The sequence below is a fragment of the Oncorhynchus keta genome, chromosome 14, assembly GCF_023373465.1.
Source record: "Oncorhynchus keta strain PuntledgeMale-10-30-2019 chromosome 14, Oket_V2, whole genome shotgun sequence".
Taxonomy (NCBI): domain Eukaryota; kingdom Metazoa; phylum Chordata; class Actinopteri; order Salmoniformes; family Salmonidae; genus Oncorhynchus; species Oncorhynchus keta.
Genome location: NC_068434.1, coordinates 48,218,665 through 48,230,002, shown reverse-complemented (window position 1 = coordinate 48,230,002; position 11,338 = coordinate 48,218,665). Strand labels below are relative to the sequence as shown.

At 41.9% G+C, this 11,338-nt stretch overlaps 1 long non-coding RNA gene across 1 annotated transcript; it reads left to right on the top strand.

The window, feature by feature from the left end:
- Nucleotides 1-1,846: 1,846 nt before the first annotated feature.
- Nucleotides 1,847-4,930, top strand: LOC118394272 (uncharacterized). The gene is made up of 4 exons (XR_004827711.2): nt 1,847-1,939; nt 2,487-2,630; nt 4,197-4,352; nt 4,610-4,930. It is a non-coding gene; the product is annotated as an uncharacterized LOC118394272 (long non-coding RNA).
- The last annotated feature ends 6,408 nt before the right edge of the window (nt 4,931-11,338 follow it).

Here is an 11,338-nt window from a genome sequence, read left to right as displayed (position 1 = left end):
TAGGAGTAGCAGTGTTGTCTGTGGTGATCCATGTTTCCGTCAGTGCCAAGAAGTCGAGGGACTGGAGGGAGGCATAGGCTGAGATGAACTCTGCCTTGTTGGCCGCAGATCGGCAGTTCCAGAGGCTACCGGAGACCTGGAACTCCACGTGGGTCGTGTGCGCTGGGACCACCAGATTAGGGTGGCCGCGGCCACGCGGTGTGGAGCGTTTGTATGGTCTGTGCAGAGAGGAGAGAACAGGGATAGACCGACACATAGTTGACAGGCTACAGAAGAGGCTACGCTAATGCAAAGGAGATTTGAATGACAAGTGGACTACACGTCTCGAATGTTCAGAAAGTTAAGCTTACGTAGCAAGAATCTTATTGACTAAAATTATTAAAATGATACAGTACTGCTGAAGTAGGCTAGCTGGCAGTAGCTGCGTTGTTGACACTACACTAATCAAGTCGTTCCGTTGAGTGTAATAGTTTCTGCAGTGCTGCTATTCGGGGGCTAGCTGGCTAGCTAGCAGTGTTGTTTACGTTACGTTGCGTTAAAAGAACGACAATAGCTGGCTAGCTAAGCTAGAAAATCGCTCTAGACTACACAATTATCTTTGATACAAAGACGGCTATGTAGCTAGCTATGTAGCTAGCTACGATCAAACAAATCAAACCGTTGTACTGTAATGAAATGAAATGAAAATGTGATACTACCTGTGAGTGCGACCGGGTTGTTGAGTTCGATTCAGTAGACGTTGGCATGAAACAACATGAAAGTTTGCACTGAAATTTAACAATACAGCTTAAACTATCATCTTATTATCAATTTATTTTAGCCAATCACCAGTCATCAGTGCAGTACAAGTTGTAGTTAACTTGCTCTTTAAAAAAATAGCATTTTATTTGTTCAAACACAAACATGAATTGGGTTTTCTGCCCATATTAATGTATAATATTAAGGTGCTCCAAAGTTTTCCCATAGCTTTTATGCCATATTTTTTCCAGCTGACGCTTGGGATTGCGCATGGTGATCTAAGGCTTTTGTGCGGCTGCTCGGCCATCTAAACTCATTTCAAGATGCTTCCGATGAAGCTCCCGGTAGTAAGTGTTGCACGAGGAGGACAGACGATTGTTACGCGCTGTGCACTTCAGCACTCTGGTCCCGTTCCGTGAGCTTGTGTAGCCTACCACGTTGCGACTGAGCTGTTGTTGCACCTAGATGTTTCCACTTCACAATAACAGTACTAACAGTTGACCATGGCAGCTCCAGCAGGGCAGAAATTTGACAAATATACTCGTTGGAAAGGTGGCATCCTATGACGGTGTCACATTGTATGTCACTGAGCTCTTCAGTAAGGCCATTCTACTGCCAATGTTTGTCTTTGGAGTTTGCATAGCTATGTGCTCGATGTTATTCACTTGTCAGCAATGGGTGTGGCTGAAAAGGCCGAATCCATTCATTTGAAGGGGTGTCCACATACTTTTGTATATATAGTGTAATTTATTGTTTTTGTTAAGTTTAGTCAACATTTCTCAATTGACAGTATGTCAACCAATAAGCTGAGCAGTCTGAGTTGTTTTCAACATTTCTTTGCATAATTTCTTTGAATTTTTCAGTTCATAATCGATGCAGGGGGCTTGAACAGTTCTCACAGTTAGTTTCTTAACGAGTGCATGTTTGTTAACAATTGGGAAGAATAATTTTACAAATACTTCAAGTGTTGTATCTAGATTCTCCTCATATACATCTGACCAACATAAATGTTTTACATCTTCAACAAAAGAGTCCTGAGAAACCTTTTTTTTATGATCTCTTATAAATAACTTTAGGCCCCGCCTTTGGTACTTTGGCTTTCCTTGTTATTGCAACAATGTTATGGTCTCTACAGCTAATGTGAACTGATATTGCTTTGGAGCAAAGCTCTGCAGCATTGGTGAAGATACAATCATTACAAGTAAGTGAATTTCACAGATCCAACACTATTGGTACACACTGGTTGAGTGATAACCTGGGTCATGTTACAGGCATTAAGCACAGTAAGAAGCTTCCTCTTGAAAGGACAACTAGGAGATAACCAGTCAGTGTGCAGATCGCCAAGAAAATGTATTTCTCTGTTAGCATCAGCAACTTTATCTAATAGAAGACACATATTATCCAGATACTGACCGTTTGCAATTGGTGGCACCTTAAAATAATAGATTGGTCTCTCTTGAAAAGTAGATTTGTATCTCAATGAGACTTCAATAAAGATTAAATAAAATAAGAAGAATAGAATACTGTATAGGTTGTTACGGGGCCATGCATATATCATTTAGTTGTGTTAATAAGGGAAGCCGTTTTTAGTCTGGTCTCTCTGTGCATCTCTTCTCAGTTTTTATGTGCCACAGGTGTCATATTGAATAATGTGCTGCTTTATCTCTTCAATACAAAACAAGTGCCAGTGCCAAACTGCTATTTCTCCCTGTAACAATTATAATTCTATTTACTCTCCGCCCTCCTAGGTGCAGTCCTGGAGGACCCCCATTTTATAACGTTTGACGGCGTGAAGTACACTTTCAATGGGAAAGGAGAATACTGCCGGGTTGACTCCCCAGGCAGAGGGCTGAGAATTCAGGGCCGGACAGAGCAGGTGAAACTAGAGAACGGTGAGTTTTCCCTCTGCTGTGAGAGGGCTGGTAGTGTCTATGCACCCTCTCATCCCTAGGGTGGCTAGACTGGCTACCTCTCTGTCTCAGCCTCTCTGCCTCTGTTTCTCTTTGTCTCTGTTTCAGCCTTTCTATATTTATCGCAGTCTTTGTTTAAGGTGCTCAGGGATTCAGGCTCATCTCAAAAGATAAATAATTCTGTAATTAATCACTGCCTGGTACGGCAAATGCTCGGCCTCTGGCCGCAAGGCACTTCAGTAGGGTAGTGTGTACAGCTCAGTACATCACTGGGGCAAAGCTGCCTGCCATCCAGGACCTCTACACCAGGCGGCGTCAGAGGAAGGCCCTGAAATTGTCAAAGACCCCAGCCACCCCAGTCATAGACTGTTCTCTCTACTACCGCATGGCAAGCGGTACCGGAGTGCCAAGTCTAGGACAAAAAAAAGGCTTCTCAACAGTTTTTACCCCCAAGCCATAAGAACAGGTAACCAAATGGTTATCCAGATTATTTGCATTGTGTCCCACCACCCGCCAACCCCTCTTTTTACGCTACTGCTACTCTCTGTTCATCATATATGCATTGTCACTTTAACCATACCCACATGTACATACTACCTCAATAAGCCTGACTAACTGGTGTCTGTATATAGCCTTGCTACACACACACACACACTTTTTTTTCTCCGCACTATTGGTTAGAGCCTGTAAGTAAGTATTTCACTGTAAGGTTGTAATCGGTGCACGTGACAAATAAACTTTGATTTGATTTAATAGTTTGGTTGTAAAGATAATGAATGCATTCAGACCTGCTTTAATGGTAATTACACCTTTTTACTTCTAAACAAGTTTTAATACACTTTATTTAACAGAGCGCTAGCTAGCTCTTCTTCCCAGAGAGGTGTCATCCCACTTCAGTTTCTCACACAGACACACATGCACACACTCCTTGTATTCTCTTTTACACAACAACAGAGTGAAGCAGTCTGGGTCTTGAGATACTTCTGGGAGTGAAAACATTTTGGCGATGTAAAAAAAAAATCTTATTTCCTCTTGCTTGGGATCTGAGGACCCATTGCTCTCAGCTAATCTCTCTGGGGGTCAATCTGAGTCTTGCACAGCTGCTATGAAGCTACGTTGGTTAGGAGAACTTACAAACCCAATACTTTTTTAAAGCCAATCCAAAGCCAAATCATTGAAGATGGCCAGATGCCAGTGATATTCAGCTTATTATATTTGACAGATCAGTAGAACATCTGGATTGGGGCTGATGTTGCGGAGAGCTGTCAAGTTAATATTACATATCTTATGTACAGTATATTTGAGGTTATGCTATGCGTATGAAATGCAATCCCTTACAGTAGGTTATGTTAAAGTGTGTCTGCACTTTAGGCCTACATTAAAGGCAATTTAGCATTCAAACATGTGGTATCTTAGCCAATATTTTTCTGCAAATATGCTATTCATATGAATCTCTTGGTCACTTAGCTTAGGGTTTCCCAAACATTGTTTCCTCCATGCATATTATGGTATGTTACGTTATGTTATGCTATTTATGAATTCCTCAAGGTACCTTAGCCAAGGCTAATAGTCCATCGGCTGTGACTATAAGAGAGAATACCTCTGTCAAAGAGGTGCACCAGGCAGAGCAGCAGGATCATCTGGAGGTGTTTAGGAACCAGCAACTCCCCTCCTTCACAGAACAGTGATGAATGGACCTACATGGTGAGAGAGAGAGAATCAGGCATCGCTATAGTCTTGTTTGTGTAGATTTATTTTTTATGATTTCTTAAATTATTTTTTTAATGATCAACAAACTGATATCAAGTTAATTTAGAGACAAATCCTTACTTGAGGAATGAGCAAACAACCTAAAACTTCTGCACACATCTCCTACATTGAGTTATCTTATGTCCATGTATCTCAAGTTAGGATTCAGCCTCTCCCTCTGAATATGCGTTCTCTGTTTGTCTTCCCTCTAGGTGTTTTCTGTACTCTCCGACACCGCAGAACATGACGGTCATGTTCTCTTCAGGGGTGGAGGTAGAGGTGCAGGGGCGAGAGGTGCCACCATGGCCCTTACCGTGCTGCTCCCCCAGACTACACCAACCTTACCCAGAGGCTGCTGGGACAGATTAAGTCTGACCCTTCAGATGACCTGCTGACCAGCCTGGGAGAGGTCGTCTCCCCTGACAACCCCAGCACTGAGGAGATATTCTCATTCCGAGCTGGCTGTGAGTCCATGGGCCTCTCTCTGCATTGAAACTAACAGTGCATCTCAGTTATCCAAAGCTCTTTCTCAATTGCCCAAAACAAATTCAGTAACACTTCTTACTTTATGGGGTTATTAATAAGACCTTTTATAAAACCAATCATAGCAACTTTATGAGTGTTGCAGTATCATTCAAACCAACCTTCATAACATTTGTTTTCAATTGTTTTCTTTCATTGCATAGACAGGAACAAAATTGTCAAATTGTTATGAAAAGGATTACAAAATGAAAGTAACATGCAGTGTAAAAAAAAAGTAGTTTCAACTAATTATTATTAAGTAACTGGTTCCACAGTCTTTTTTTTGTTTACTCAACTTTTGTCTTACCTGAACAAACAAAAAAATATGTTGGCCCAAATATTCTGCCCTCGCAAAAGAGTAACCCTTCTTAAGCATAGCAGATAGATAAACCTGGTACTGCTACTGTAATGTTGAAGATTGATTTATTTCCACTGCTTCGTAGGTACAGTAATAGTGACTGAAGTGAGTAAAACTGAAATATATAAAGAAAAGAACAATGAGTATGACTTATTGTATGCTAGCTGAATACTAGGCTTAATTCATGCAAATATTCTTGTTAGCCACTTGAGTAGCTGTTCAAGAGTCTTATGGCTTGGGGATAGAAGCTGTTAAGAAGCCTTTTGGACCTAGACTTGGCGCTCCGGTACTGCTTGCCTATGACTAGGGTGGCTGGAGTCTTTGACAAGTTCTGGATGGCAGGAAGCTTGGCCCCAGTGATGTACGGGGCCATACACCCTACCCTCTGTAGTGCCTTGCGCTTGGAGGCCGAGAAGTAGCTGTACCAGGCAGTGATGGAACCAGTCAGGATGCTCTCGATGGTGCAGCTGTTGAATTATTTTGAGGATCTGAGGACCCATGCCAAATATTTTCAGTCTCCTGAGGATGAATAGACTTTGTAGTGCACTCTTCACGGCTGTCTTTGCGTGTTTGGACCATGAAAGTTTGTTGGTCATGTGGACAGCAAGGAACTTGAAGCTCTCAACCTGCTCCACTGCAGCACGTTGATGAGAATGGGGGCGTGCTCAGTCCTCCTTTTCTTGTAGTCCACAATCATCTCCTTTGTCTTGATCACGTTAACTTCTTCGGGGTAGGGGGCGGTATTCGGAAATTTGGATGAGTGAGGTGCCCAAAGTAAACTGCCTGTTACTCAGGCCCAGAAGCTGCATATATGCATATAATTGGTAGTATTGGATAGAAAACACTCTAACATTTCTAAAACTGTAAAAATAATGTCTGTTAGTAACAGAACTGATGTGGCAGGCAAAAATCCAAGGAGAATCCATCCTGAATTGTTTTTGATGAGCTCACCACTGATTATAATGGCTGTCAATGGGAATATAAAAGGAATACCTCCCAGATTGCAGTTTCTAGGGCTTCCACTAGATGTCAAATCTTTAGAAAGAGTTTTAGGCTTGTTTTTTGAAAAATGAGCTAGAATTTGTTTTTCTAAATGGCTCCCATTTTGGCTGTAGTGTTGTGACGCGCAAGGAGGAGAGCGCGAACTTCGTTATTTATCTTCGGTAATGAACATACTGTTCTCCGTCTTAAATTTGATTGTTTATTTACATATTATTTACATATTATGGTACCTGAGGATTGATTAGAAAGGATGTTTGACTTGTTTGGACGGAGTTAATTGGTAACGTTTGGGATTCATTTGTATGCATTTTGAATGAAGGAAACGGGTGGATTACTGAGTCAAGCGCACCAACTAAACTGACTTTTTTGGGATATAAAGAAGGACTTTATCGAACAAAGGACCATTTGTGATGTAGCTGGGTCCCTTTGGATTGCAAACAGAGGAAGATCTTCAAAGGTAAGTGATTTATTTTATTGCTATTTCTGCCTCTTCTTGGTTGGAAAATGTATGTATGTATGCTTTTGTTCGTAGGGTGCTGTCCTCAGATAATCACATGGTGTGCTTTCACCATAAAGCCTTTTTGAAAATTGACAAAGTGTCTGGATTAACAAGAAGTTAAGCTTTTAAACGATGTCAGCCACTTGTATTTTCATGAATTCTTAATATTACAAATTTTGTATTTTGAATTTCGCGCTCTGCAATTTCACTGGATGTTGGCCAGTTGGGACGGTAGCGTCCCACCTACCCCAAAGAGGTTTTAAGGGAGAGGTTGTTATCCTGGCACCACACAGCCAGGTCTCTGACCTCCTCCCTATAGGCTGTCTCATCGTTGTTGGTAATCAGGCCTACCACTGTTGTCATCGGCAATCTTAATGATGGTGTTGGAGCCGTGTCTGGACATGCAGATGTGTTACCTGCTCTTACCACCTGGGTGCGGCCCGTCAGGAAGTCCCAAGATCCAGTGGCAGAGGTGTTTAGTCCCGGGTCCGTAGCTTAGTGATGAGCTTTGAGGGCACTATGGGGTTGAATGCTGAGGTGTTCCTTTGTCCAGGTGGAAAAGGGCAGTGTGGAGTGTATCATCTGTGGATCTGTTGGGGCGGTATACAAATTGGTGTGGGTCTAGGGTTTCTGGGATAATGGTGTTGATGTGAGCCATGACCAGCCTTTCAAAGCACTTCATGGCTACAGACGTGATTGCTAAGGGTCGGTAGTCATTTAGGCAGGTTACCTTAGTGTTCTTGGGCACAGGGACTATGGTGTTCCTGGGCACAGGGACTATGGTGGTCTGCTTGAAACATGTTGGTATTACAGACTCCGTCAGGGACAGGTTTGAAATGTCAGTGAAGACTCTTGCCAGTTGGTCAGCGCATGCTCGGAGTACACGTCCTGCTAATCCGTCTGGCCCTGTGGCCTTGTGAATGTAGGCCTGTTTAAAGGTCTTACTCACATCGGCTACGGAGACCGTGATCACACAGTCGTCGTCCGGAACAGCTGATTCTCTCATGCAATTCTTCAGTGTTGCTTACTTCGAAAGCTAGCATAGAAGTAATTTAGCTCGTCTGGTAGGCTCGTGTCACTGGGTAGCTCATGGCTGTGCTTCCCTTTGTAGTCTGTAATAGTTTGCAAGCCCTGCCACATCCGACGGGCGTCAGAGGCTGTTTAAGTACGATTCAATCTTAGTCCTGTATTGATGCTTTTCCTGTTTGATTGTTCATCTGAGGGCATAGTGGGATTTCTTATAAGCGTCCGGGTTAGAGTCCTGCTCCTTGAAAGCGGCAGCTCTACCCTTTACCTCAGTGCAGATGTTGCCTGTAATCCATGGCTTCTGGTTGGGGTATGTACGTCCTGTCACTGTGGGTACAACGTAATCGGTGCACTTGTTGATGAAGCAAGTGACTGATTTGGTGGACTCCTCAATGACATCGGAAGAATCCCAGAACATATTCCAGTCTGTGCTAGCAAAACAGTCCTGTAGCTTAACATCTGCATAATCTGACCACTTCTTTATTGACCAAGTCACTGGTGCTTCCTGGTTTAGTTTTAGCTTGTAAGCAGGAATCTGGAGGATAGAATTATGGTCCGATTTCCAAATGGAGGGTAAGGGACAGCTTTGTACGCATCTCTGTGTGTAGAGTAAAGGTGGTCTAGAGGTTTTTTGTTGTTGAAATTAGGTCAAATGGATTTAAGTGTCCCTGCGTTAAAGTCCCCAGCCTCTAGGAGCACCACCTATGGATGAGCGTTTTCCTGTTTGCTTATGGCCTTATACAGCTCATTGAGTACAGACTTAGTGCCAGCATCGGTTTGTGGTGGTAAATAGACCGATACGAAAAACATAGATGAACTCTCTTGGTAAATAGTGTGATCCACAGGTTATCATGAGATACAAAACATTGAGACTTCCTTCATATTAGATTCCGTGCACCAGCTGTTGTTTACAAATGTACACAGACTGCCACCCCTTGTCTTACCGGGTGCATGTGTTCTATCTTGGCGATGCAGCGTAAACTCCGCCAGCTCTATTTTATCCATGTCGTTGTTCAGCCACGACTCTGTGAAACATAAGATACTACAGTTTTTAATGTCCCGTTGGTAGGATATTCGTATCCAGTGATTGTACGTTGGCTAATAGGACTAATGGTAGAGGCAGATTACCCACTCGCCGTCAGATCCTTACAAGGCACCTCAACCTACGTCCCGGATGTCTCTTTCTTCTGCAAATCATAGGGATGAGGGCCTTGTTGAGTGTCTGAAGTAAATCCTTCGCGTCCGACTCGTTAAAGAAAAAAAATCTTCATCCAGTACGAGGTGAGTAATCGTTGTTCTGATATCCAGAAGCTCTTTTTGGTCAAAACAGACAGTGGCAGAAACATTCTGTACAAAATATGTTACAAATAACGCAGAAAAAACACACACAATAGCACAATTGGTTAAGCGCCCGTAAAAAACAACAGCCATCTCCTCTGGCGCCATTCACTATCTACAGACCATGCTTCTACAAAATGATAGCAAGGATGGAGTTTGATAACATCTGCAGCTCCACAGTGTGACTTTCACCATTTTGGAATGTAAACAATTCTTCTTCTACATGGTTTAGCATATTAAACGAACAACACACATCAAATGGCATATAACACAGGACAGTGGACAAGTGGTCAACAATGGAATTACACAATAGCCTAAAGGAACTCAAACATAAATACGGGGGCCAGAATACCAAAATTGAGAGAACTTAGGCAAAACTTCAGGCAATTTAAAATGTGTTTGCTCAACTTGTCTCATATGTTCATTTGAAATATAAATGATTATTTGTGCATCTTTACTAAAAAAGGTGCTAAAAAAACAGTGCTTTTAACCTACAATGTTTTAAACGTACATATTTGACACATGATTACATTGTGTGTCAAGGCAGGGTAGCCTAGTGGTTAGAGCGTTGGACTAGTAACCGGAAGGTTGCAAGTTCAAACCCCTGAGCTGACAAGGTACAAATGTGACGTTCTGCCCCTGAACAGGCAGTTAACCCACTGTTCCTAGGCCGTCATTGAAAATAAGAATTTGTTCTTAACTGACTTGCCTAGTTAAATAAAGGTAAAATTAAATTGTGTATTTATACAATAATTATTATGTCTTCACCTGGGATTGTCATACCAAGAAGACTTGAGGCTGTAATCGCCGAAGCTAAGCACACTTTTATTTTATTTCAGGTATTTTTTGGGGTTCAGGTAATAAATACATGAAAAGTTGAGGAAACAGGCTGAGGAACCAGTTACCTTATTATAATTACATTTAAACTATGAATTATAAACAACTATTTCTCCATTTAACTGTTCACTCTTTCTAACTAAAATATTCTCAAGGAAGAGAAGAGAAGTTTTGCACTCCCTCCCTCAGCCCAGCCAACCACCTGTTTAGAGTTAAAGGTCTTCTAAAGGGTTTTAATAGATGACGAGAGATATCCAGGGCAGGCCATGACCACATGGTGTGAGAGAGTGGGACCAGACTACATGGCAGGAACCCAGTGGTGGCCTGGCCGGCCTGAGCCACAGACGCACACCATGATAACATTCCACACAGCCCAGAGAGATAAGGAGAAACTAATAGTTTCCCTCATACGCTCAGATGCTCAAATTATATAACTTTTCATGCACTTGCCCATGGATCAAAATGTCTTGTGTCAGTTCAGTGTTCCTGATAACACTTTTAACACTGTGTAATGGTTATATATTCATTTACAATATACTGTCTAGTATAATATAGTATTACAGTGGATTTTTAGGCTTTTATACACACTGTCATAAGGAACCATGAATTCTTATGATAATGCACTATGCCCTTTTGCAATAGGTTTCTGTTGTCCATATGTCTCAGATAAATATCTTGGCTATCTTCCTTTATAATAGTATTCCATTAATATTTTCCCTTAGTGGTGTCCTGTGGTTGGCTGGCCACGCCAAGTTACAGAGAGAAGAAAGAGACGCTTTACCTAGAGGGGGCGACAGTGAGCTTCTTCTGCAATAGCGGCTACGTCATGTTTTTACAATTGCTATACAGGTGTGCCTCATGACGTCAACGTGGGCGGAATCGCGGAATTTAGTAATAAAAATGGAAAACTGCAATGTTGTGTTGCATCATTACAAATTTACTGTTATATATTTTTAATTAGTTGACTTTTTTTTCATTCACATTATTAGACACACTTTCTGATAATAAAATTGGCGTAAATCGTAAAACACAGAATTCAGACAAATGAAAACGGAATTTTGGAAAAACTATAACGAATTTCATAGGGCTCAACAAAGTGTATTGTATACTCCGCTTTTAATAACCCACCTCAGATGTTATGCCTACTTGGTATGTGTTGCCTGTTTCATAATTTGTTTTGTTCAAATCACATGCTTGAGTATTTCAAATAAAAGCCATTGGCAGTGAGTGTCCTGAAATGAAAACCCAAGCAACTTTCAAAAGCCCATTTTAGCGTGACTCATTTTACGGTGCATGTGCACTAGATAGCGGTAAATTGCAGCGTGTCGCTTAGGCCGCCCATTGTGACTCGCTTGTGGG